The 21,903-nt window shown below is 37.5% G+C and overlaps 1 protein-coding gene and 1 non-coding gene across 2 annotated transcripts in view; both read left to right on the top strand.

Annotated features, from left to right (window-relative positions):
• Window positions 1-21,903, top strand: part of HCN1 (hyperpolarization activated cyclic nucleotide gated potassium channel 1) — a 447,988-nt gene that overhangs the window by 275,335 nt on the left and 150,750 nt on the right. The window lies entirely within an intron of this gene.
• LOC138984280 (U6 spliceosomal RNA) lies at window positions 20,113-20,215 on the top strand. Its single transcript, XR_011461539.1, has one exon. It is a non-coding gene; the product is annotated as a U6 spliceosomal RNA (small nuclear RNA).

Here is a 21,903-nt window from a genome sequence, read left to right as displayed (position 1 = left end):
GTGAATTGACATTTCTTCAAAGAATGTTACTAGGAAATGTCATTGAGCATTTTGACTACTTTTGGTAGATTCCAGATTGCCAAAGTCTCATATAATTTCTTTTATTCTTTTCATGGGTTTTTAAACCCACACCCCATCTCCAAAAGTGTTATAAACAGTTTATTCTTTTTTATGTCTAACTGATCCTTTTGATTTTTTTAATGTAGTCCATGTCATTAATAAAACCTAGTTGCCTGAGCATTTTCTAGAGTATAATTGTGATATTATTTTATTGACAGATTTTTCTAGTTCTTTTTTTCTAGAATCTATTTACCAAAGAGCCAAATCTGTCTCATCTTCTTTCTTTATGTTTTACTTTACTGAAAAAATAGAAGTATTATATAATGGGATGAATAACTTTTCAAAGAAGTTAGAAACAAAACGACGAATGGATAAGAAGGCCGTGGTACATATACACAATGGAATATTACTCAGCCATTAAAAAGAATACATTTGAATCAGTTCTAATGAGGTGGATGAAACTGGAGCCTCTTACATAGAAAAACACCAATACAGTGTACTAACGCATATATATATAATTTAGAAAGATGGTAACAATAACCCTGTATGGGAGACAGCAAAATAGACACAGATGTATAGAACAGTCTTTGGACCCTGTGGGAGAGGGCGAGGGTGGGATGATTTGGGAGAATGGCATTGAAACATGTCTGTTATCATATGTGAAACGAATCACCAGCCCAAGTTTGATGCATGATACAGGATGTTCGGGGATGGTGCACTGGGATGACCCAGAGGGATGGGATGGGGAGGGAGGTGGGAGGGGGTTCAGGATGGGGAACACATGTACACCCGTGGCGGATTCATGTAATGTATGGCAAAACCAATACAATATTGTAAAGTAATTAGCCTCCAATTAAAATAAATAAATTTATATTAAAAATAATAAAAATAAAGTGAAAAAAATATTTTTACTAGTTCTTTTCTTCAAAAGATAAATCAGAGCAATAAAATTCCTTGATAATATTTAAGCTTCAGCCATCAAATTCATATCTTTTAAAATTTTTCTGCAGTAATAAATTTTCCCTTTTCAATACACAAATTAGTGATTTCATTATATACTTTATAAATTCATAATATAAATTGTATCTCAAATTATTTATTTTCTTACATCTTGCAAAAAAAATACAGTTAATGCTGTTCTTAGTCTAATATGATGGATATTTTTCTTTAACCTTGATTTTGGATCCTCTTGCATTAGTTTTAACCTAAATAATATAGTAAGTCCCATTTTAAGAGAAATAACTGTGATCTGTAGTTACAATTGTTTGTAATGGTCTGTTGGCTCTTTTGATGATAAGGACTATAATTCTTTTAGAAAATTTGCATATTACTAAAACTAAATTTTATTTTGATTAATCTGTATTTTCCTTTTCAAAGTCAAAGACCCAGCAATCCCCTCTCCATTGGATTGTTGTAAGATTTATAAACACTGTCTACAAAATGCTTAGCATATGCAGCATATAATCAGCACTCAAAAATACTAGCCATTAGCGATTTAGCCCCCAAAGTTTGCAAAACTATTTTGAATTTATCCACATTCTTCATCATTGTTCAGGCTTTGACCAAATACCTTCTCAGCCTTTTGATACTGATGATCTAATTCTCATTTAATTTAGTCTCAGGAAGATGTCAAATTTATCCCTTCAGGTTGTATCTACTTTAATTTCTGTTTTCTGATTTTTGGAATTCTTCAGTTCTACTTTCTTTCTAGAGTCCTACTGACTAAGGTTTATCGAATGTGCAAAATGAAATGTTTATCCAAAATGAAATGTTTCATTTCAGAAGGCTGCCTGGGGATGTTCATTTCAGTAGTGTGTAAGCCTTTGAACTGAAATACTTCTAGGGCAGATGTTTTGGGAGAGGACCTCAAGTGTCTCTCCAGGGATATTGTCAATAGCTCGGAATCCACCATTTTATACACCTTTATAAAAATGAAAACTTTACCACTTTATCTATAAATCCTTACCTTGTATCACAAGACTCAAATATTAAGTCTATAAATCCTTCATAACCAACTTAAAATCATTTTTTTTTACTCTCTCCAGAGAAATGAAAAACACTCTGAGCTGTAACTGACACTGCTATTAAATCACCTTTACTGAATACACCTTGTAGGGGGCCAGCGATTCACCTTCATGTTTCACTAACCTGGGATGCCACTCCCATTTGACTGACTAGTGCACTGTGCGTGAATGAATCCTCCCTCTCGAATTACATTCATTTTTGTATCAATGTAATTTTTTGTACTTTTGTATTTTTTCCATGTGTGATATTTTATCACTTTGAATAGAGTCATTTGACAAACATTAATTGAACACCTAGTGTAAATCAGGCATTGCCTAAGTCTTGCAGGCACAGTGAAGAAAGACATGTTTTACATTTTGGGTTCACCTCAAGAAAGGAAACCAGCTAATCTGAAAAAGGTATGTATCTGAGCATTTAGCTTTCAGAAAAGCACATTAAGTTTGCACACTTTACTAGGCTAGCCACAAAATAGGAGAAAGGAAGAGAAATGAATACAAGCAGCTATGTCTTAGTACCTGGAAAGGAAACACTGACTAAAATATGACTGCATCACAAATAAGCAATCTGTTCTGGATAGCTGACGTCATTGTTATCTATGCTTTATGTAAAATTTCCCTAATTATAAACCAGAGTATTTAATGAATATTGAATGTTCTCCTCTTCTATACTCATTTAATTATCCAGAGATTTACAAGAAACAGTATCTATTGGGGGAATTTTTATGTATTTGTTTTTGGTTGACTGAGCACGCGCACACACACACATGCACACACAGGGTAAAAATAAATATGCTTTGCACTTATAATTGGCTCAATTCTTGTCTATATTGCTGTTATTGCTGTTTATAGTTCATTCTCTTGCCCTGTTTCCTGACACATCCAGCTTCAATCTCCTACTGTCATTAACTACTGCTTCTTGTTTCAGTCTTTCCCCACTACCTCTCCTTCCCATGTAAACTATTTCCTGTGTTCCTGGAAGGATTCAGCTTCATACTCAGTATCCTGTGTCTACTAATAGTCCTGATACTTTTCTTGTGGCTCTCAATATCCAAACAGATGACTCTTCCGGCAACTCAGATTCATCTCCTCCAGTGAAATTATCCTCCACTCTACCACAGCTAGTCTTCACACATAGTCTTTTTATTTATTTATTTTTTCTGGTTTGCCCGTCTTGCAGGATCTCAGTTCCCTGAGATTGAACCCATGACCCCTGCAGTAGAAGCTCAGGGCACTAACCACTGAACAAACAGGGAATATCCTCTCAGAGCTAGTTGTTAAGGCAGACATTTCCGTTACCCGCCTCATCCCTGTGAGAATTTCAACCGCAAACATCCTGCTCTCTGACCACTACCCCACAGCTTTCCAGCTCACTGCATTTTCTACAATTGTAAAAATGCCAACAATTTTTACAATCCACTGGGAACTTTAATCAGTTATTGATTGTACCTTCTTTCCCTTATCTTTCATTCAACTCATATCCTCATTTTCCCTCCAAAATAAGAGTTCTCTTTCCCAGGTCATCCGCTCCAGGTGATGTTTTAATAGACAAATAGCACCAACTTGTCAGCTATATGTGTGTGACAACCAAGAAGTGTATTATCTAGTCCCAATTGAAAGACCTCAAATAAAGCTGCATAGACCAGCAATGAACCATTCTTGATGATCCCTGCCTGCATTTCAGATCCCTAAGCAAAATAAATGATTGTTGTATTTTAAACCAGTAAGTTTTACAATGACTTGTTAAGTAATAATACATGATATCACAGGTGATTATAGGGACAAAATCTTGATAATGTAATTGCTGTCATTTCTTACAAACTCTGTGAACTTTGGAGTGCCATTTAGCCTCTTTAAGCCTTTCATCATCTGGAAAAGAAGAGAGCTATAATCCCAATCTCTTAAGGTTATTTTGAGAGTTAAATGAAACAACACATTTAAAGTTCTTAGAATAATCATTTCAGTTCAGTTCAGTCACTCAGTCGTGTCCAACTCTTTGCCACCTCATGAATTGCAGCACGCCAGGCCTCCCTGTCCATCACCAACTCCCGGAGTTCACTCAGACTCACGTCCATCGAGTCGGTGATTCCATTCAGCCATCTCATCCTCTGTTGTCCCCTTCTCCTCCTGCCCCCAATCCCTCCCAGCATCAGAGACTTTTCCAAGGAGTCAACTCTTCGCATGAGGTAGCCAAAGTACTGGATTCAGCTTTAGCATCATTCCTTCCAAAGAACACCCAGGACCGATCTCCTTTAGAATGGACTGGTTGGATCTCCTTGCAGTCCAAGGGACTCTCAAGAGTCTTCTCCAACACCACAGTTCAAAACCATCAATTCTTTGGCGTTCAGCTTTCTTCACAGTCCAACTCTAACATCCATACATGACCACAGGAAAAACAATAGCCTTGACTAGACGGACCTTTGTTGGCAAAGTGCTTAGCTTATGATACTTTCTCATTAATTTTTGGTAATTATTATTACTCTGTATAATAAGTATTTCCTTCAGAGTATAAAATATTCTTGTTTCCAATCTTTTTGCTCAATCCTCTATTCCTTTCTCTCTCCTTTTCAGATTATATGTAAAATATTATATGTGTGCATGCACGCGTGCTAAGTCAGGTCAGTAATGTCAGGCTCTTTCTGACCCTATGGACTGTAGTCCACCAGGCTCTGCCATCCATGTGCTTCTCCAGGCAGAAAACACTGGAGTGGGTTGCCATTTCCTCCTCCAGGGGATCTTCCCAATCCAATCCAGGGATCAAACTCACATCTCTTATGTCTCCTGGCAGGTGGATGTAGTGACAGTGTAGATGGCCATGATAGATTTGGTAGTGATAGAAGCATTTTGAGAGGTGGTGGAAGCTACAGTGATTTTTGGCAATTACAGCAATCAATCTTCAAATTTTGGACCCATGAAAGGAGGACACTTTGGAGGCAGAAGTTCTGGCCCATATGGTAGTGGAGGCCAATAGTTTGCCACACCACGAAACCGAGGTGGCTATGATGCTTCCAGCAGCAGCAGTAGCTACAGCAGTGGCAGAAGGTTTTAATTACTGCCAGGAAACAAAGCTTAGCAGGCGAAGAGAGTCAGAGAGGTGAGAGGAAAGCTACTGATTACAACAGATTTGTGAACTCAGCCACACACAGTGGTGGCAGGGCCTAGATGCTACAAAGACGTGTTTTAGTCAATACTCATGTGTATGGCTGACTTAATGAACATGAATTTGAGCAAACGCTGGGAGATAGTGAAGGACAAATGCACTTGGAGAGCTGCAGTCCATGGGGTTCAGAGTCGGACATGACTGGCAATTGAACAATTGCCAGGTGGGTTCTTTGCCACTAGCACCAACTGGGAAATCCATTATATTATATATCCACATTGTATTAATATGTTTTAAGCTTTTTTGATCCTTCCTATCATTTTATTTCTAATCCAGCTTTTCTGTTTCATTTTAACAGACAATTTAATTCATTCTCGCTTTCCTATCTTTCTTCTGTACTGGACCAAGGCCAGATTTGATTTTTAAAACTGTGGTAATAATGTGGTAATAATGCATGAGTTTAATAATACATGAAATATATTAAATCATTACAAATCAGAAAAAAGGTTTAACATAAAAATGTGCAATAGCTTTTACCTCTAGTAAATCAAAATTAATAAATATATGTATAAATTAGCTATTAACCAGTTAAGTATAAAGTTTACTAATATAATTCATTTTTATAGATTCATAAAGTATGAAAGTTAAATTAGTGACTTGAATATTTTTTTTAAATGAATGTTTCTGTATTGCTTCAAGTTAGTGCTAAAATGATCTAAACCAGATATCCTGATATAGAGGAAAGAAAAGTAAACACCTGAATGACCCTTGACATGAATAATCAAAATTTTAGGAGAAAATTCAAAGCAGAAATGAACTCATAGTAAAAAATTTGAAACTGATTAAAATCATGTCTAAAATCAAATTGTGCAATGTTACTTAATTTACATATAGTGAGGATGTGTGGATTTTTTAAAAGTATATACTGTTTTTTTCCCAGTGTGCCAAGTGCTTTACATTCATTATCTCATTTAATCCTTGTAATGATTCTGCAAGTTTAATCTGCATTTTTATACAGGATAATACAGGCTCAGAGAGATTCAGCAGCCTCTTCAATGTAAAACAGCTAGTGAGAAGCCAAACACACATTTTAAGACCATCTCATTTTAAATTATGCCTCATCTTTCCACCATACTGCAGAGCTAACAGGCTAAAGACAAAATGTTCTCCCTCAGATAATGCCCTGAAATTATGAAAATGGAAAGTAATCAAGAATTACCTCCATACAATCTTAGTAAAGTAGGATTTGTTCCCAGAACCAAAGATTAGTTAAGCAAGGACATAAAATACTCCCTTGCACTTTAAGTGACTTAGAAACAATGTCATTACATATAGAACCATAAATCCAATTAGGTAATTTCATCAATGCTAAATAATGAAAGTTTTTATGGATTAATTCTTAAGTTGAAAGTGTTTTTCTAGTTTATATATCAAATTCCAAGGTGACCTTTATTCTTTATAAGTATTTTACACTTTGTTTTAATTGTAAAGTTTTTAAAAATAACTCATAGCCAATAAGCACAAGTGAAAATAAAAGTAATTTAGTGGAACTATGCTTTTGATATATGTGTCCATGTATTAGGAATATCACACTTTTTCCAGCACTAACTGAAACAATATAACATTTAAACAATAAATTTTCTTCACAGATGATGGCATCAAAATCTACAGCTTGGTCAAACCTAATAAAATACCCATATATTTGCAGGCTAATTTTCAAGAGAAGCTAAGGCTATCTAAAAGAAAAGGCTGAGTAGATTTTGGAGCAAAGATAAATATTTAGATTTTTTTTTTAAAAAGCAAAAGAATTTCAGCAGAGTAAGTTTAAGGCTTAAATGGTAACCCTAACCATGGAAAATTGTGGAGGGTGAAGGTCTTTTTTTTCCTTATTTATTTTAGGGTTTTTAATAAACTAAAAGCTGGGTTTTTAGACCATTGGTCACAAAAACATTTTTTAAAAAGATAAACCAGTGAACTAAATTCAAGCAAGAGTTATTAGGGCTTTTGTTATTGTTCTTTGACATCTAAAGGTAGGAAATTGCAATGTACTCAACTCTTGGTATCTTGGAAACGGGCAGCTGTAAAAAACACTTTAGGAAGTAAACATTTTTAAAAGTATAGAGCTGGCCAGTGTCAGCTAGCTGTGTAGGAGTCAATTCATAGAAAATACTGATATTCCAAAGCAATTTAACCTTATTTCATTTGCAGCACAGCAAGAATGCATGAATATGCCTTTCATATTATAGCATAATTCACATTATAAATTATAGCATATAAAATGAATTATAGACATGTACTATGAGGCACAGCATGAAAATGAGAATATGACTTTCATAAACTAGGCATATACATTGCTAAGTTTTTGTTATTTTGTGAATTTAGATTATATTTTCCTTTTATATGCTCTGTAATTTAAAAAAGTTCCTTTTCCATCGTTAACAGGTGATTGAAGAAGAAATATTTTTTCCCCCTCTGTAGTTAATACAAAAACACATGAACCTTTTTAGGTTCATATGGTGAGCAGATTTTAGTGCTTCTGAATTCTCTTTAGAGAGTAGATCCTATTAAAATGTGTGCTCCCGTGAAGAGAATGGGGAGCTTGACATGGCCAATCATTCTCATTTGCTTCATAATCCATTTGTTTGTTTAGTGCCAAATTAATAATCCATAAAGGAGATGGAGTGGAATGGCATTCAGAATACATGTAAATGTTTCAGTGAAGAATCACACCCATTAGATCCATCACACTCATTAGATCCATCACACTTTATTCTAAGCAAATTTTCCCTTTTCAAACTGTTACATAGAATTAACTGTAGGGAGAGATGAAGCTATTCTTTCGATGAGGAGGAATGGAGGAATCTTGCTTGTCCAGGCTCTGGAAAGTAAATGTATACTATTTTTATCTCATTCCTACAGAATCACAGCAACACTATCCATCACTCATTTTGGATTCCACATCATCAAGTTCTAAATCTTAGTTTGTCACTTGCTTTGTGTGTGTTCCTTCTTCTATTTCCAAGCATAGGTCTGCTTCATGTCATCATGATTTCATTTTTAAATTATAGGTGAAACCTGCCACTGTCTCCCTCTCTCTTGGGATGATTCCATATCCTCCTTCTGGTAAAATCTCTTAATCAATCCATGAATCAATCAAAAAAAAAAAAAAAAACCAATCACTTTTTCCAGTCCAGAATCCTAGTGATTCTAATTCATTTCAAACTCTACAGTATGCAATTGATTCAAAGCTCTCTCCCAAATGCTTCAAACAAGTCATGTCTCACTGGTCTATTACTTAGTCCTTTATGTGCTTAGTTATTCCTTTGCTCTCTCTTACATGGAATTAGAATATTCTCTTCTCTGAGTAGGCCTTCTCCTTGCTTTCCCTTTTCATCACTACTATCTATATATGAAATATCTTCTGCCATATTCTCAGCTAAAATTACTAAATCACTTCGTAGTACTTGAAAATACTGTTTGACATCATTACTAATGTGTTTCCAGAAATTACCTTATAGTTATTTCATGCATTTGTATCCCTTTATCTCCAAGGATTTAATGCATGATTTTTGAGTCTGTCAAATGACCCAATAATTGGATTACTTAGTATTGAATGAAATGCCACACAGAAGGTGTTAATTATTATTACATGAATGTAAATTGTATAAGTGCTTTATTGTATGCTGCAGAAGGTAAGAAGGTACAAGCTGTTAATTGTGAGCATACATCACTGCATTTGAATTTATGATAATGATCTCATGCTATTCCAATCAACAAGGGACAAGAAAAGCTCAAAGCACCATGCATGAATTATTAATGTCTCACTGCATGCAAGAAATAATATGCTAGAAATTATAATAAAATATCAATGCCATCTTCCTTGATTTCATTATGTTTACATAGTAAACACTACAGACTGTTAATGAGAATTATAAGCAGTGACTCCTTGATTTAAAGCATCTTTATCATTAGTGATGATGCAGATAATATCCTGTGAGTAACACATCTGCCATATATATGTGTATATCTGCATATATAATATATACTTTATATTGATATAATGTATAAAATATGCACAGTATTTTAAAAGTGAATATGTTTTCCATGATAAACAGTAGCAATAGAGGGCTTCCCTAGTGGCTCAGTGGTGGAGAGTCAGGCTGCCAATGCAGGAGACACGGGTTCAATCCCTGACCTGGGAAGATCCTCCATGCCATGGAGCAACTAAGCCCACGCACCACAACTATTGAGCCTGTGCTCTAGAACCAGGGAGTCACGACTACTGAGCCACATGCCACAACTCTGAAGCCCCTGTACCCTAGAGCCCCTGCTCTGCAGCAAAGAAGCCATCGCAATGAGAAGTCTGCAAACTACAACTATAGAGTAGCCCCCACTTAACACAACTAGAAAAAAAAGAGAAAAAGCCTGCGCAGCAACAAAGAACCAGCATACTGCAAAATAAATAATAAACATTATATAAAGAAGTCACCCTTTTCTGTTATTTGTTTCAGTAAATGTGTTTACTAATGAAGACCTAAAATACTGAGATTGCACTCTACATTTGGATAAATTTTCAACATTGCCAGCAATATGCAAAGTGAAAATAATAAGTTACAGTTTATTAAGGAAAACAAATCCCTGAATGCAGTTTATAATATAACTTAATAGTATTTGTAATTTAACAGTGGCGTTCCACCCCATCTGTTAGTGAAAGTAATATTTTCTCCAAAATCTTTGGAAAATTTTGGTAAATCTGTTTATAAAGAGTTGTTTTTTGTCCCTGGAACTTTTGATTCTGAACCTTAGATGCCTTACTCAGAAGATAAATATTAATTTCCTAATTTCTGTAGAAGTTGTTAGCACTTGATTGGTTTGTATATTTTTTTTAATGGAGCAATTAATATAAATTCAATCCCAATTCTATTTTTGTTTATTCTTTTGAAGTAAATCAGATTTTTAGGAAGTACTTTTTATAAGCAATCAAATTGGCACGATCAGGGGAAGCATGGGATTGACATAGTTCTCACTCTCTAAGAAGTTCAGCTGAGAAGAAAAGAGAAAGAAAAAAAATACGTGATTTAAAGAATAGCCCAAGTAAGTAATTGAAGATATTTTCAAGTTCTTACATTCAGAAGCTCTTTATTCAACCTCCATCACGGGCCAGACCCTGGGATAACTCAGGGTCTACAACGGTGAGCAAGAGAGACAGGAGCAGAAGAAGATGGAGTGTGCATCTGTTAGCGAGTGTTTTACCAATGAAAACTGTCATAGTGATTCTTAGGAAATATTGCCACAGAAGAGGCAAAAATTGAGCTGAATTTTGAAGGATGGATAGATTTTAAATCTATAGACAGTGAGGAAGAGAGCTTCCCAGACACCCAGAATATAGCCAACCAAAAGATTCCTTGGGAGGAATTCTGGTTTAGGAAAGTCTTCAGTTTATTTGGGAATGAGAAGGAATTCAGCTGCAGTGGAGAGTTGTGGAGAAGCATGGAGATAAGCTTAGAGAAGGTAGGAAAGTAGGCTGAGGCCTGGCAGGGTGGGGCTTGAATGTTGATCTGAAGGAAGCTGAGTTTAGGAGATAGTCACTGAAAGATTTTGTGTCTCTTAAACTGCAGGCAATGATCAATGCCTAGTCCCTGTTTAGGGGCTCCCCTGGTGGCTCAGGGGGTAAAGAATCTGCCTGCAATATAGGAGACCCACTTTCAATCCCTGGATCAGGAAGGTCCCCTGGAGAAGGGAATGGCTACCTAAGGCAGTATTCTTGCCTGGAGAATGTCATGGACACAGGAGCCTGATGGACTACAGACCATGGGGTTGCAAAGAGTCAGACATGACTGAGCAACTAATTCTTTACTTTCAGTCCCTGCCTGAGCACAATATTTCTTCTTAATATCTCAGCAATGCAGAGTGGCTGCAAGTTAACTGAGGAAATCTGTGTGTGGCAGAATTGTGAAAGGGGTGGGATCATTGATTAATACATGTATTTTCAGGTTGATAAATTATGTCAAGTGAAAGGACAGTTTGCTCACATTGGAAGGTTATCTGGAGTAGTTTGAGTAGTTTAAAAAGTGATCTTAAGCCCCCATCCCTCCCCACCGCACCTGTAACAAATGTGAATGTACTTAGTGCCACTGAAAGTGTTAGTAGCTCAGTTGTTTCCAACTCTTTGTGACTGTTTGTGACCCCCATGAACTATAGCCCATCATGTTCCTCTGTCCATGGCCTCTCCAGGCAAAATACTGGAGTGGGTTGCAATTCCCTTCTCCAAAGGATCTTCCAAACCCAGGGATCGAACCCAGGTCTCCCACATTGCAGGCAGATTCTTTACTGTCTGAGCCATCAGGGAAGCCCTAGTACCATTGAAATGTACAGTCAAATATGACTAAGATAGTATGTTTTATAACATGTGACTTTTGCCACAATAAAACCAATTTTTTTTAAAAAAAGAAGTGAGCCTAAAAAATATTTATGAGATAGCTATTAGACTTTTTGCCTGTTTAAATCATACCATATACATACATTTCAAACTGATATGGAAGCTATCTATCTACGCATACATACCTATAGTTATAATTATTTAATAATTATAAATTAAAAAGTGTATATTCAATATTGAATTCTGTATTTTTCAGTCCCTTGCCTTTAAACTATAGTTGTAAAAACATGTGCATATCTAAGCAGTACTGTTGCCAAAATTCAACCTCTGTTTACCAGTGCCAAATGGAAACTCAGGCAGAATTTTGGATGTAGTAGATAAAAGTAGCTTTTATTGCTTTGCCAGGCAAAGAGGGTCATAGCATGCTTATGCCCTCAAGACTGTGTGACCCACTGGAGTGGATATAGAGTCTTAGGGTACAGATTAAGCAGGGCGTGATCAGCTTGTGGACCTTTTTATGATTGGTTGGCAGTGAAGTAATTGGGAGTTGGCTTCATCAGCTTTGGTTTCCAACCAGTCTGCAGTCTACATGCTTGTAGGCAGCATACAGTTAACTTCTTTCACCTGTCTGGGTTTTTAGTCTTTGCAAAACTGTTCAAAGGACATGGCATCAATTAACTCTAGTCCTTGAGGAAAAACTAAAGGTCCTTGACTTTGTTTAATCGCTAAAGTATTATTGTTTTGTCTTGCTTGGCCGTTTTTCTCTCTCTGCATTTTTTCAGTTATATGATTCAATTTATTCCTTGACTCAAGTTTTTCTACAAACAAAAGGCAGGCAGAGGACATAGGTAGGGAACTATTCAGAGGGTCTTGCTCAGTGACATTATATTTTTAAACACATACTATTTGGTTTTAGTTGTTTTGTTTAAGTTTATGAAAAGGTTAGTAAGTTATATATCTTGTTGGATGTGCTTCCTTCACTCATTATTTTGTTCACATATCCATCCCTGTGATTGCATGTTACTGTAACTCATTTATTTTCAATGCAGTATAATATTCCACAACGTGCATGTACTGCTTCTAGATCTTTCCTGTTAAAAGCCATGCTGCTATGAACTTTCATCTTTACACACAGGAGTTCCTGTGTGCAGGAGTTCCTCTTGGATATCTAACTGTAAATGAAACTGAGGAATTGTAAAATAAGTGAATCACATGAATTAAGCTGTCACTTCTGGGTTTAAAAATTAGAGTCACATGTGATTTTAGCACAGTACTTGTGAAGTTTGAGGGATTAAGTTGGATACAGGATAAGGAAAGGGGAAGCAAGGGTTTACTGGGGCACCAACTAGAGCTCTGACCTGAGTTATCCAGGACTACATGGTTTGTATGTAACTTGATTATTTTCTGAGTTAGAGAAATATAGAAGACTTTATGTTACAGAAACATGAGACTAAATTAAGTAAGCTCTACCATGGCTCAGGGGTAAATAATCTGCCTGCAATGTAAGAGACCCGGTTTTGATCCTTGGGTTGGGAGGATCCCCTGGAGAAAGGAATGGCTACCCACTCCAGTATTCTTGCCTGGAGAATCCCGTGGACAGAGGAGCTTGGCAGGCTGTAGTCCATGAAGTTGAAAAGAGTCGGACGTGACTGAAGCATTTTAGCACGCGTCATGTAGGTAGAAAGATAATATCCATGGCTGTATTGCAACTTCCATGATGCTATCAGCTCCCAGCCTCCATCTGCCAGAGTAAGCCTGTGCTGTCACTCTAGGGAAGACTTCCCTACCCCAGTCATCAATCCGCATTTCAGGCAAGAAGAAGAGAAAGGGCAAAGGGCAGAAAAGGGCAACTCCAATGAGATGGCCTCTTAGATTTCCAGAAACTCTACCCAGTAACTTGGACTTTGATCTCATTAACCAGTAGTCAATCACTTGGTGGTCCCATCCTTCCCCAAGAAATATGAATAATGTCTTTTATGAAGCTAGGCATATTGTCACCCCAAATCATGTGGAGTTCTGTAGGGAAAGGGGAATGGATATTGATAAAGTGATCAGCAATGTGCCCTGGGATGCAGAAAGAGTATGAAATAGGCATTTGTGGTCTTATAATCAAACAAATTGTTTCTGTGTCTAGAATAAGAGAAAGACAGAATTTTAGAGGCAAAAATAAAATTTTCATCCCAGAAGTACAAATTTAGTTTTTAAAAATGAAAGGTACCCAGAGAAGGGGAATAACTATTCAGTTCACAGAATCACTAGTGACTGATCTCTTAAGCCAACATGTCTTGACTCTTGGGCAAGTTTATTTCTCTTTCCTTGTGTATTAATATTTCTTCCCTTTCTACCTGAAACACTACATAGCCAGGGTCCACACAAGTACACTTGCGTTCTCAAGTTACACAACTGAGGGAAGTTTTCAAAAGGAGACTATTTAAGTTGTAAATGGAATTTAGAGACCACAAGAGATAGCAGAGTGCTCAGGATGGTAATCAGAGAACTGCTACCAACACTAAAACCCAGAAGACAAAGTCTTGCAGGTGGGGCTGCTTTGACAGGAGAAGTTACCTTTAACAGAAAACACAGCCCACTCACTCTTTTTGAAGTGAAAATCCAAAATACTGACCACATTCTTCTTCTCTCTGATCATCTGTCAAGGTTTCTCATTAACTTAATCCAACTGGAAGTCAGAACACGTTACTGTGTTATCCAAATGGGTCAGTTTTCTGGGCAAAGGGCAGGGCATAGAGAGCCGAAGGACGGATATGGAAGGGTAGACAGATATCCAGCAGGAAAGCTTATTCTAAGGTCTCTAATAGAAACACTTGCTTATCTACTCAAATATCTTAGGGAACGTCTGGCTCTTGATTTTTCCAGCAGCCTGGTTATCAGCACTTCTTTGGGTTTCTGGGTGACATCCAACTATTGCCTTCTTCCTAGCTCATTCCGCATGATATGAGGGTATCAACTTCTCCCAAGGGGTGAGGATTTCTTGCATTTGAGGTACCCCCAATAACTATTTGTAGGTACTGGATAAACAGCCACTTGGTAAACTGTCCCAGTGTTTCCATGAGAGTTTTCCTTCCTACTAACTATGCTGTAATTCTCTCAGGATATGAAATAATAGTTCACAGTCTTTAAGTTTGTCTATCAAAGGAAGCCTGTATAGTGTCATAGTGAACCACACTCTAAGCTCCCCCAAACAAGGCACAAGATATTTGCTACCTTAAAGCAAACCCAGACTACCACAATATGATATTCCTTTTAAATTCCTTAAAGAATCCAAGGAGGTACCAGGCAAAACTATATTGTGCATCACTGGGGCTTCACGACACAAAGGGACACTTGCCTCAGGAGCCCAAGGACACTGCTGTTGATCTCCTAATATTTTGTGATGAAGACAAGTATCTCCAGTGTGAATGTGCAATTTATGCTTTGGTAACACTTCTGGGTTGGGTTATGCCAATGACTTATAGAATTAGATAAATCTCCAAATTAAAATAAAACACTTTTCAGAGAAGGCAGACTGACTTGATTTACAGCTTCTCCTCAAAGAAGCAATTCCCAGATGGCTGATGTCCTTAAGCACCGTGTTTGCTTCCATTTCCACGATTGTTTGCTTTCTCTTTACACATCTGCGTTTATCTTAGGACCCAGCTGTTGACAGTTATATTGATTTATCAGCATCAGAATCTAACTGGAAACTTACTACTATTTTCTTATGGACTTGCCAGCCTACACTCGTAACCTTTTTCCTGCCATAACGTCATTTAGAAAAGATCAGCCTTCTTGGTTTTAAAAGCTGCAATATTAAATAGATCACAAGTCCATTAATGTATCAGCATTAATTTTTAGCTCAGATGAGCTCTGATAGGTAACTACCCTCATTTTATATATTCAGGTATAATATATATGATATATAGTTAAGTATGTATTAAAGTAGATAGAGGCATGTATAATGGGGCAGATATGTTTAATATTTACATTTATTATTCAATAAATACAATTATTCAATAAATACAGTTTAATTCAATAAATACAGATTATTTAATACATCTTTGCTTGCTTTTCAACATTATAATCACTTTTCTTCTATCATTCAAAATATGACAGGACAGGATTAAAAGGTAAACAGAAAAATGCATTATTATCTACTCATGAGGACAATTCACAAATCATTGTTTGTTTGTTTTTTTCCTAAGATGTAATTCACATGAAAAGGTCACTTTAGAATTCTGAGGTGCCCACTCTTCCACTTTGACATTTGTGTGGAGATAATACTAATCACCGCTCATTATAATCAGAGACATTCGACACCCGCCTTCGGCCTTGTCAACCTTACTTTGTAAAAATGTATACCTCAGTATATTTAGGATTTCAGCTTTTTTCCTAACTTAGTATTTGTCCCGTGGTCTGAACGAGATTTTGAAATCTGCCTGACAGTTGTTGTTCCTCTTGCTTTTTGGTTTCTTACCCGGAGGTGTTTGGAGGATTGAAATTTTCCACCATGAAGTCATACACCTTTAGCATGACCTTGATTTTTTTTTTTTTTCATCTGCACTAATGAGACCCTGGGTAGCTCTTATTTAAGGAAGCTGCTTTTGTATGCTTGGCCAAATTAAATTGATCATAGCTGACTATGAGTAACATATTGTTTTATTTATTTATATTTCTCAGTGCATTCAAAAGGCCTTGAGAAAAACTCTTAGTTGTGTTTTGGGTGTCAGGATCAAGAAGATTATACTGTATGTTTTCCAGTCACCTGCTGGAGGCAATGACCTTGTATTTATTTTAGCAATGAAACTGGATATAACAGGATCACTTTCTCTGCAATAGCTATGGCATGACAAAACAGCAATTTAAAGGTCAAATACTACATGACTTGGTAAACTTAAACTATAGATTCTGCCCCTAACTCTGACCTTGATCTAATAGTGCCCAAAGCTGATAGAAATGGTTCCCCTGGTAATTGCTCTTTTTCAGAGAACAATATATTACAGAAATATTGCCTTAATGTACTAGGCAGAAAAGTAAATTATTAATGGCAATTTTCTTAATACTAAATTATAAGTAGCTACATAATACCTCTGACCACCCACTAAACATAGTCAGTATACTGATACTTAATGACTATGCGCCTGACACTGCACTGAGAGAAAACTGCATTTGAATCTTGAGTCATACAGAATGTCAAACTAATTCAGGGATACTGGCAAAGCACCTTAAAACTTTAGTGTAATCAAGTGTATTCTCTGCTACTTGGTCCTTACATGGGGAATGATTCTGGCAAGCCCATGGGAATTCTAAGATTAGGCAATATAGACTGTTTGAATTGCTTTTGTCCTAAAATATGTTGGGGGAGTAATGGGGAATAGTGGGACTACCTTGGTGGCTCAGACAATATCTGCATGTAATGCAAGAGACCAGGGTTCGACCTCTGAGTTGGGAAGATACCCTGGAGAAGGAAAATGGCAACCCAGTCCAGTATTCTTGCCTGGAGAATCCCATGGACAGAGGAGCCTAGTGGGCTACACTCCACAGGGTCTCCAGAGTCAGACACACTTAGCAACTAACCCACTAATGGGAGATAATAAAGGACAGGATAAAATTCAGTGCCCTTGTTCACCAAAGACTCATGGTTTATTCTTATATGGAAAAAAGCCTCTGCCATTTTATCTACCCTCAAGAGACAATTGGAGCATATTGAGAACAATCATATCTGATTAATTATGTTTTAGAGGAGAGTGAAAAAGTTGGCTTAAAACTCAGCATTCATAAAACTAAGATCGTGGCATTCGGTCCTATCACTTCATGGGAAATAGATGGAGAAAATTGAAACAGTGAGAGACTTTATTTTCTTGGGCTCCAAAATCACTGCAGATGGCGAGTGCAGCCATGAAATTAAAAGACACTTGCTCCTCGGAAGAAAAGTTGTGACCAGCCTAGACAGCATATTAAAAAACAAAGACATTACTTTACCAACAAAGGTCCATCCAATCAAAGCTATGGTTTTTCCAGGAGTCATGTATTGATGTGAGAGTTGGACTATAAAGAGAGCTGAGTGCTGAAGAATTGATGCTTTTGAATTGTGGTGTTGGAAAAGATTGTTGAGAGTCCCTTGGACTGCAAAGAGATCCAACCAGTCCATCCTAAAGGAAATCAGTCCTGAATATTCATTGGAAGGACTGATGCTGAAGCTGAAACTCCAATACTTTGGCCATCTGATGTGAAGAACTGACTCATTTGAAAAGACCCTGATGCTGGGAAGGATTGAAGGCAGAAGGAGAAGGGGACGACAGAGGACAAGATGGTTGGATGGCATCACCAATGCGATGGACATGAGTTGAGTAGTCTCTGGGAGTTGGTGATGGACAGGGAAGCCTGTTGTGCTGCAGTCAATAGGGTCACAAAAAGTTGGACATGAATGAGTGAGTGAACTGAACTGAGAAAGTAAAAATAGTGGGGCTTTTTTGTATATAGTTTTTTATATGCACAGGGATGATTGGAAGCTAAATGATAACACCATATAAACAATACTGTATGTTCGTATTTATGCCTCTCATGCTTGCCTTAGAAGACCTGTAGGGACTGTCTTCATTCACAGATGATGTTTCCACATTTGCATAATCGACAACAATTTTTACCTGCTTTGTCAGTGTTAGGTGTGTCATCCTCATTGGAGGAAACCAAAAGTAGTCTCTGTGAGGTTTCTTGTCAGTTTCTATATACTGAGTGTGTGTGCCAACTTTATTTCCTGAAAAAGATAGATAAAGGATGATACTTGCATTCTTAGAGTGGTGCTTTAAGTTTAGTCCACAAAAGCATAAATGTAACATTGCATTACATTAGAAAAGACCCTGATGCTAGGAAAGGTTGGAGGCAGGAGGAGAAGGGGACAACAGAGGAAGAGGTGGTTGGATGGCATCACTGACTCAATGAACATCAATTTGAGCAAGCTCCGGGAGATGGTGAAGGACAGGGAGGCCTGGCATGCTGCAGTCCATGGGGTCGCAAACTGTGAGACACAACTGAGCCACTGAACAATAGCAACATTGCAATGGGGCCTTTGCCTTCTTCCTGGAAGAAGAAAGAAAGTGAAGAGGAGAGAAATCTTTGAGAACATGTCTGAAAATTAGTCAGGGATGCCAGTCCCCTGAAAAGGCACTCATGAAGAAATAAATCCCTAATAAATTTGAAAGATTTTATGTTATTTTAACTTTATATCAGTATTTAAATATATGCTGAATTGTTTATGCCATCTGCTATACAGATATCTGTTGGAAGAATAGTTGATCAAACTGCTAAGAGCATCTGTTTGATTTCATTAAATTTAAAGTTCATATTTCAATCACAGTGGAAATACTCTAAATCTTAAAGAGAGATTTTGGTTTTCTTGTGGTTCAGGTGAAAGCATCTGGCTTTTCAACTTCCAGCATAATTCAAGGTAGCTATGATACCATTAGGGCCTCTCAGGGGGCGTTAGTAGTAAAAAACACATCTGCCAATGCAGGAGACTTAAGAGACGTGAGTTCGATCCCTAGGTCAGGAAGATCCCTTGGAGAAGAGCATAGCAACCCACTCCAGTATTCTTGCCTGGAAAATCCTGTGGACAGAGGAGCTTGGGAGGCTACAGTCCATAGGGTCACAGATTCCGATATGACTTAAGTGACTTAGCACACACATGCATGATAACATTATAGAGTAGAATACTATTCCAATACTGTTTTGAAGTCAGTTAGGTATTTTTCCTAGATTCCATTAATATCAATCACTGCTAGATGTTTGGATACAAAGATGGTTAGGATATGATCCCTGTTCTTAGGGAGCTTTGGTTACACTGGTGAAGGCTACCAGAGAAACAGGTGATACAGTGCAGTCACATGATAAGTGATGGGTTGTACAGATGAGAAGATGGACCTACTGGGAGGGCTGATTTGCAGAGATAAAGGTAGATCTTTGAGAATGTTTGAAAATGAACTGCATCTTGAAAGACTAGAGAAATAGCCAGCCAAAGGGGAAAGAAGCCAGAGCACATACTGAGTCAAAGAAAACCACCTATGTAAGGGCATGGAGAAGAGTGAATTGGCTTGTTGGGGAATTGCAAGTAGTTTAGGGTGGCAAGAGCTGTCTGGGTTTTGGTGTAGAGGGTAACAAAGTTAAGGAGTGGGACTGAAAACAGAGATAGGAGTGATGTCAGCTTTGTGTGATCCCTTGGTACGTTTGACTTAATTTTGAGGCTATGAGAAAGCTTTAAGCATGTGTGTACATAGATTGAATGTGCTGCTGAAGAATGGACTAGAAGGGAGTTAAAGTAGAGATAGTAAGCAGTCATTTGTGTCGTGTGTGTGTTAGTTGCTTAGTCCTGTCCAGCTCTTTGCAACTCCATGGACTATAGCCTGCCAGGTTCTTCTGTCCATGGAGTTCTCCAGACAAAAATACTGAAGTGGGTTGCCATTTCCCTCTCCACATTTGTGTCTTAATTTGTAATAATCCAGACAATAAAAATGTAAGTAAAATGAAGCATTTTTTCATCGAGGTGAAGAAAAGGAGCTTTAGTGTTCACTTTTGTAGCACACACATAAAATTAGAAGGATACAGATATTAGCATGGCCCCTGCACAAGGCTGACATGCAAATTCCTAAAGCATTCTATTTTTGCAACTGTGTGGGGTGGTGGATGTTAACTAACTTATTTTGATAATCACAATATATATATATATATATCATTATTTTGTACATCTTAAATCAATGCAATGTTATTTATCAATTATCAAATTTGTTTACTAAAGTGACTTAGCAGCAGAAGCAGCAGTCCCTAAGGTGCATCCGACTCTTTTGCAAAGCCATGGACTGTAGTAGCCACCAGTCTACTCTGTCCATGGGATTTCCCAGGCAACAATACTGGAGTGGGTTGCCATTTCCTTCTTCAGAGAATCTTCCCAAACCAGGGGTCGAACCCATGTCCCCGCCATTGGCAGGTGGAGTCTTTACTGTTGAGCCACCAGGGAAGCCCTGATTATCTCAATAAAGCTAGAATAAAAAGAAAGGAGCTTTATGTTCTGTTCAAGAGAGAAGTAAAATAGACAATAAAAGAGACCCTAACCAGCTTTAGGAATAAAGCAGCAGAATCAAAGTCTAAGGATGGTGAAAGAACAGAAGGGTCAGTTTAACATCAACTACCACTTAAAAGATGATAGCATCTAATTATGAGATAATGTCAATCACAGAAGTATAATTTGATTTTTAAAAACTTAGGAAGGGAAACAACTGGCCAGGGTCATGGATCCTGGAAGAAGTACACAGAAGCATGACTATTAATGATGGTAGTTAATAGCATGACTATTAGCGATGTCAAGTTGTTTTCCATATTATAAAAATGTGATGATAAAAAAAAAGGATTTTTAAAAATTGTTGTTTATATGTGTTTGGTTGGTTGTTCTGTAATAAATGGGCCTCCCTGGTGGCTCAGATGGTAAAGAATCTGCCTGCAATTCAGGAGGCCCAGGTTCAGTCCCTGGGTCAGGAAATCCCCCTGGAGAAGGGAATGGCAACCCACTCCAGTATTCTTGCCTGGAGAATTCCATGGACAGAGGAACCTGGCAGGCTACATACAATCCATGGAGTTGCAAAGAGTTGGGCATGACTGAGTGAATAACACTTTCACTTTTACTTTTTCTGTTATAAATATGTACTTTCAAGCCTGCTGGCCTGAGAACTATGGTAAAGCAGATGATAAAGTGGGAACAGGTACTGCTTAGCTGCTTTCTCTCTCTTTTTAATACTATTTGGCATCATCAGGTCTTAGTTGTGGTGATAGCAATGGCACACAGGTCCAGCTGCCCCACAGCATGTGGAATCCCAGTTCCCAGAGCAGGGATCAAACACAGGTCCCCTGCATTGGAAGGCAGAGTCTTAACCACTAGAGCGCCAGGGAAGTCTCTTAGCTGCCCTTCTGCGTGGATGCTTTGGGTCCACCCAGTGGACAGATGGGAACTACAATATGGAGTCAGTAAACTGAGCAGGGGGATTTGGGAACAGTGGCTGTCCATGCTGGTAGGCTTGGTTTAGATGAGTTCTGTTTGGACACACAGAATTTGGGACATCTGTTTAAAGCCAAGTAGAGGGCATCCCTGTAAATTGTTAGGGCTAGAGGAAAGGGGAGTGGCCTCTTATTTTGATAAATCATATTCAACTCTGTTCACCTAAGTATTGAGAGTAAACTAGATTTGTTTGGAATTTGTTGCTTATTTTATGGGAAAAGGCATCATGGAAGAGAGAAATAGGTTAACAAATAAATAAGTTCTTGATTGAAGTGAAACCTGTCGTGTTTTACTTGTGAATAAAAAT

The sequence above is a fragment of the Bos mutus genome, chromosome 20, assembly GCF_027580195.1.
Source record: "Bos mutus isolate GX-2022 chromosome 20, NWIPB_WYAK_1.1, whole genome shotgun sequence".
Classification (NCBI taxonomy): domain Eukaryota; kingdom Metazoa; phylum Chordata; class Mammalia; order Artiodactyla; family Bovidae; genus Bos; species Bos mutus.
Note: the sequence above shows the minus strand (reverse complement) of the source record. Positions and strands in the feature narration are given on the sequence as shown.